This window comes from Arachis duranensis, chromosome 9 (assembly GCF_000817695.3).
Source record: "Arachis duranensis cultivar V14167 chromosome 9, aradu.V14167.gnm2.J7QH, whole genome shotgun sequence".
In the NCBI taxonomy this organism is placed as follows: domain Eukaryota; kingdom Viridiplantae; phylum Streptophyta; class Magnoliopsida; order Fabales; family Fabaceae; genus Arachis; species Arachis duranensis.
Window position 1 is genome coordinate 35,194,392 of NC_029780.3, and position 7,445 is coordinate 35,201,836.

The window sequence follows — 7,445 nt, forward strand, 5'->3', positions numbered from 1 at the left end:
AATAATAATAATAATAATAATAAGTTATGTAGCGATTGTTGCCTTGCGTTAAAGCAGAAGAGAAGCTTCTGTGTCAACGTGACAACATTATTCATTGTAGGTTGGCGAGCTTAAAATAGTCAAGCGACCACTTGAGAAGTTTAAATCTTCAAAGACATACCTTGTGCTTCGTTACGTTATTAAATCTATATTTTGTATTTGGAATCTGAATATCTAATTCACAATAGTGAATTCATTTAATTTAGCTGCTATTGTGGCGGTGGTATCATACGTTGTTGATGTTATTGTAGCTATGGTTCCACTTAGAGTAGTAATGAGTAGGATATGTTAGTATTTGAATCCAATTTTAATTTTATTTATAAATTGAGATTTTTATATAAATTTAATTTTAATTTATTTATGAGTTGAGAATATTTTAATTTTAATTTTATTTGTTGTTAATTTGTAGGTATTTAATTTTGTTTACAGGTTATAAAAAAGATATAATATTATTATATAACTTAATGATAATAAAAAAATTTGATTTTTATGTAAAAAAAACGTATTAAATTATTAATTAATGATCAATTTTTAGTGATTACAAACATTTTGTATTTAATGAAAAACCTTTGGCTCAACATGAGTTGATCGGATAGGGTTGAGACTCAATTCGCATCCTATCCACTATAAATTAAGTTGACAAGCCTATCCAATTGAATTGAATCAGATTAGGTACCTGCAAATAAGATACATGTTGTCACTTCTAATTTCAATTCTCAACAATAACTTAAAAATAATAAATTTGACCATCACATACTCTATAAATATTATAATATAATAAGTATTGTTTAGTTTAAGACATGAGTATATAAAAAAGTAAAATGATAATTTGGTCCGAAGATTTTGACTTCCTACTATTTAGCTTTTCCTACTATTTAGCCTTCAAAGAAAAAAATATTAATTTGATTTTTTAGAATAGTAAATAATAAACACATGATGTCTTTCTATCAATTCATCAACTAAAATTTAATAATAATACTCTTATATACTATTAAATACTTTGACGTGTATATTTATGAAAGATAGACATATAAATAACAACTTTTAGAGCAAAACATCATTTGTTTTCATTAGATTTGTAATAAATAGAAAGTAATTGATAAAAAAGTATATAAAAATTTAAAAGATAATAAATATTCTGTCCAAAACTATATCATTTTTATGTTCATGTGATAATACCAAAACATGCACCACCGTAACTAATGAAATATATAGACAATTCTATTTTGTTTTACACTATTTATTGTCACAAGAACATACATATCCATTGTTTGTTATTTTTAAAAACTTAATTAATATTTTTTTTAAAGATTAATTAGTTTAAATTCAACATCTTTAAAAATCTAATTACCATTTTATTTTAAATAAAAAATTAAATAATAAATATCTAACGTCTAATATCTAATTATTAATAAGAGTATTAATTAACATCAATTTGATTAATATTTTAATATTTTAACATTTTAAGTAAGTAGTGAATTTGCTTTTTTTTTATTTTATGTGTAATTTGAATGTAAAAATTTATTTACAGTTGTTTTTATGAGAATTTAATAATTAAAAACAGTTAATCAAAAAACATATAGAAAAAAGTGAGGTTTGTGTTTATAATTGGTATAAAAATGTTATTTGCATACTAAAATTAGTCATTAATATATTTATGTATAAATATATATATAGTTTAATTTATTTTTAATATATATATTTATATTCTAACACATATTTTATACTACACCTAACATAGTCGTAAATTAAATCGCATAAAAAGTTAGTGTGCGAACTTTTAAAACAATAAACGCGACTAATTATCAAATACACTAATTTTATCGGCGGAGATCAAATCCCACGGTATCGTTAAAGGACAAAGTGAACTATGTCCCTATAACACTATAAGTATAACACCTCAAAATTTTAATTTCCCCTAAAAAAACATTTTTAAAGAAGTTGAGGATTTTTTTTTTCCAGATCTTGATGGATATCAGCACCAACTTCCACTTAAATTTTATATCAAAAAAGAAAAAGACTGGTGTTAATTTATTTATTTGTAATTTTCTATTTATTTTTTCCCTACTTGGTGTGTGCATGATTAAACTGTTTAATTTTTTGATCTAATAATTATGGAGGCTATAGCATAGCCTGTGATGATTATTTAATTATAACACATTTAGAATCTTTTGCTAATGCATGCATCATTTAATATAAGCTAGTGTTGTCTATCTAGGAATGTGGCCGTTATTAATTAATTAATTAAAATATTAAAATTTGGAAATAAGAACATGTTTTGGACTTTCACTAAGAAAGCAAAACAACAAAGACCAGAAGACCTGTCAGTCAACAAGGTTAAACAGTGATTCAACTACTAAGGTCTAAGATCTAAAGACTAAAGAGAAGAGATTTGGGTTTGTGTGTAAAAAAGCTAAGCTACCATCAAAGGGACATCTCAAAGCCTCATCCCAAGGCCACTGACACATAATACAGTCAATCACTAAACTCTAAAATAACCACATACTTCTCCTTTGGAAAAGTCTTACTATTATTGCATTATTCTACATGTCACTCTATTTAGTATTTAGACATTATATTGTTGCACAATAATAATACAAAGGTAAACCACTGTTTTACCGTTTCAAAAATGTTAATTTTAGTTAAATAGTTTTTAAATAAAAAAAGGTACTCATGATTTCATTTTAACAAATTTGTCATAATCTTGTGATCTTTTCAAAATTACAAATGTTTGTCTTTCTTTTAGTGATTTTTTTTTTGTCTAAAACACCACATTTTAGGTGTCAAAATAATAATAATTTATCAAAAATAAAAACTAATACTTAAATGATTGATTAAAAAAGAATAAAATATCTCTATTTTAAAATTATATTTTATATATATATATAACACAATTTTTACTTTTTAGAAAAAGGAAATGTGCACAGTGAAGAAACACTGATGTTCTGCGAGTTTGAACCCTTCTTTTGCAACCAAAATCATTATTTGTCTTCATTAAAAGCCCAACCTGGGTGGAAAATCGCTGTCCTCGCATCATCTTTTATTAGGATTTTTCAAAAAAGATGTCTCTAATCTACAAAACGCCTTCATAATAATCCAAACTTTATTTGTAAGATGTGGCCCTGTTGAGTTGGTTTCGTTTCATTTGGTACACTTTCCACTCATACTTTCTTTTAATTAATTAATTTCTTTTACAAGAATAAAAAATATTTGACTATCCAACTGAGTTTATATATGCTTCCAATCAGTGTGCGGCGTTGTTGTGGTATATACCCATAAACTTAGGAGTAAATGTTTTTTTTTTTTGTCTTTGACTGTTTATTCAAATAACAAAACATTTTTTAATAATTTAAAAATTTTTAATCGATACATAATAATTTAAGTAATTAATTTAAATGATTTTTATAAATGACAAATTTTTTATATATTAGAATCCATTTAATTCGATAACAATATTATTTAGACTAATTAATTAAATAATTAAAAACTAACTAATAATTTTTAAATTATAAAAAATATTTTATCTTTCGAATAAATAACAATAAAAAAACATTTACTCCAAACTTATCAAATTGTACTTGGTTTCTTTCACAGCCAAACATGGACATGTAGTGGCCAACTTCTTTCTATTATTTCAACATCTTGTAACCAAGTAGTGGAGAGGAATAGAAGATTCTCGCCATAAAAGCTACCCACTTCTCCATTGTGATGATTATCTTTGCTCCCAACTACACTAGGTAATCAATAAGAAATGCAGTCAGCTGCAGTTAATTTCAGCTCTTTTTTCTTTTTGAATTTTAAAAAAAAATATAAATTCAAATTATCATTAAAAATTTTAAAATCTAATAACAAAAAAACATTAAAAATAAAAAACATCTAAAACAAACATCTAAAATTGTTGTAAAATTATTTTAAAGATTCATTTTAAAAATTTTAAAACAATTTAAAATTCATTTTAAATTTTTTTAAATTATTTTAAAAATTTTAATAAAAAATCCAAACGTAACAAAAATAAACATTTAAAACTACCTTTTGAAGGAACGTAAATTCAAATTATCATGAAAAACATCTAAACCTAATAAAAAAAATCTAAAATCTAAAAAAAGACAACTAAAATTAAATAATAACAAACATCTAAGATGACAAAATCACTAAAGATTCATTTTAAAAATTTCATAATTATTTTAAAAATGCTAAAAATTATTTTAAAATTTTAAAATTATTTTAAAAATTTCTAAAAAAAAAACATCTGAAGCGTAACAAAAAGAAATATTCAAGACCTAAGAAAAATGAGATTTCCACAATCTTTTTAAAATTCTAAAATCTAACAAATAGATATTTAGTAAAATATTGAAAATAGAACATCCGAAAACTAAAGAAAAGAGTTATCTAAAACTATTTGCAAAATCATCCAAAACCCAAAAAGAAGAAACATCCAAAACATAAGAAAAAGAAATATCTGAAATTTAAGAAAAAGAAACATCCAAAACTAATAAAAAGAATGATGCAAAACTAAGACCTTGGTACGTTTGGATATGGTGCGGCGTTGCTTCATTCGCAAGAGGGGGAGTGGCAGGAGGGCGCTACTACAGCAGACAAAGGAAGGGCAATGCTGTGTCGAAGGAAGGAAGGCGTGTAACACTTTACCACACAAAATTTTACGCTGCAGTCATAAGTCAGAAGTGGCGAGATATTACGACCTCTAAAAATAAAGTACGTACATATATTTGAAAGATAAAATATAACTAGGAACTTGTGAAGAAAGATGACAGAACAAATAATCGTATCACACTCGAAAACGTCAAAAATATACAGAGACGACTATATATATATATATATATATATATATGATTCGAAAGAAAATACATAACAATACTAGTCTCAACCTGCGAAGATAAGGTCGGCTAGAAAGTATAATACAATCTAGAAAGATACAAAATACAACCTACTTTTTTAAAGTCAACTTCTAAGAGGGACATACAGTTATAATATACAAAAGTGGAGAACAATATCTAAATATATAATGAAAACCCAAAAGACAATTTTCGCTTCTAAAAAGAAACCAATGTAAAACCTGGTTAATTAATGACTAATTAACCCATAAATGAGAATGTATTCTAGAAAGTAAAAAATGTGATTTTTATGGCTTAACATGATAGAGGAGATTGAAATGAGAATTTCGATACCAATTTTATAGAAATCGGACCAAGATTGGAGCGAACGGGCCAAACCGGACCACCCGGACTCATATTGGGCCCTTGGTCCAACATAACTAAATCTAAAACCCTAATTTTCAGCACTCTCTCTTCTCACTAACACTCATTCACGCTGAAAAATGGGAAAGGGAGGGGAAGAACACTCTCTCAAAGTTCTATCTCTCACTTGATCTTCAAACCACCATAACTTTTGATCTATAGCTCCGATTGCCACACTGTTTGCGGCCACACGTTCACCGCGAAGAGCTCTACAAAACCCACTACCTTATTTTTGAGGTAATCTACGTTTTGATCTTAGTTTTTCATCCTTTAATTTCGAATTTCATGAAGAAAAGTGTTGAGATTTTGGGTTCTTTGATGTTATAGGACCCAACTCTCTTGAAGGAGAAGATTAATCTTGTCTACTTGAACCTTGGGTATGGTAAGATTCTCAATCCTAGTGTAATTTATTGGTTTATGATGTTTGGATATTGAGTTGTTATGTTTGGGTATGATAATTGTGGCTTAGGTAGTGTGTATGTGAATATTGAAGATTGATTGAGATTTTGGAAAGCTTGGAAAAGGGCTTTGATGTGTTAAAAATCTGTTCTTGGAGGTGTTGAGACTTTGAGAGCTTGTGAAAAAGTGATTTGGAAATGCTCCGGTTGAGCGGAAAAAATCAGCTAAGGTATGGTCTTGGTTTCCTGTATCTAAAATGTAATGTGGTGTGAAAACTTAGGCTAGAGACCCTAAGATAGGCATTGAATTGTTGATATTGTTGAATGGTTGAGATATATTATGTGGTCATATATGTGATTATGATTATTGATGCGCTGATGGTATGATGCATGAGAGATATGCATGTTGTCATATATACTTGATGATTTATTGAGGTTGAATTGTGGATGAAACCATGTTGATGGTAAGTATGATATTGGTTATGTGTAATGATGGTTGATTGGAAATGGTGTTGTTAGAAATTGAGATGAGGAAAGATGTATAACATGTTAATGTGTTTGTAATTTAGCCATTTGATTCAAATGGGTTAAAATGGTAAGATGGTGGTTGTGAATTTGATGAAAATGTTAATGTATGAGTTGAGGAGGCTTGAGGTTGATTTTTAGTATGTTTTGGGTTGATTTCAAAAAGGGTTGAAATTGGTATGTTTTGGTTGATTTTGAAAAGGGTTGAAATTGGTTTGTTTTGAAAATGGCACTTTATGGTTTTGTATAAAAATATGGTTTTTGGGCATACTTTGGTGAAGCATGACTTGGACTCTGGATCTCTATTTTGTGCCAAACTTGTTTAGAAATAAAATTGGATCCGGGATGTTCATGCTGTTCAAAGAACGGGCGAAAAATGATTTGAAACGAAGAAGTTATGTCCGTCAGAAGATTGGGGTTTGAAATTGTGAATTCTGCAGCTTTTAACTTAGAAATTTTTTTGGCAGAAAACACACCCACGCGTAGGCGTGACTGACGCGTCATTTTCACTATCCACGCGTACGCGTCGATGCCATGCACCAATTGCCCAGCCTAATTCCCGAGAGTTGTGCGAGAATTATGCCAGTTCTGTGCGTGGGGCACAAACTGCACCCACACGTACGCGTGGCTGTCGCGTAGGCATCACTTGGCTTTTTCCCATCCACGCGTGTGCGTGGGTGACGCATACGTGGTTCACGAAATTGCAATCACACTTTTGCAACTCCGCACAACTAACCAGCAAGTGCACTGGGTCGTCCAAGTAATACCTTACGTGAGTAAGGGTCGATCCCACGGAGATTGTCGGCTTGAAGCAAGCTATGGTTATCTTGTAAATCTTAGTCAGGATATCAGAAATTATCAGGATTGATTGTAAAAAGCAAAAGAACATAAAACAGGTACTTGAATTGCAGTGATGGAGAACAGGTTGAGGTTTTGGAGATGCTCCATCTTCTGAATCTCTGCTTTCCTACTGTCTTCTTCTTCAAACACGCAAGGCTCCTTCCATGGCAAGCTGTATGCAAGGGTTTCACCATTGTCAGTGGCTACCTCCCATCCTCTCAGTGGAAATGTTCAACGCACCCTGTCACGGCACGGCTATCCATCTGTCGGTTCTCAATCAGGCCGGAATAGAATCCAATGATTCTTTTGCGTCTGTCACTAACGCCCCGCCCTCAGGAGTTTGAAGCACGTCACAGTCATTCAATCATTGAATCCTACTCAGAATACC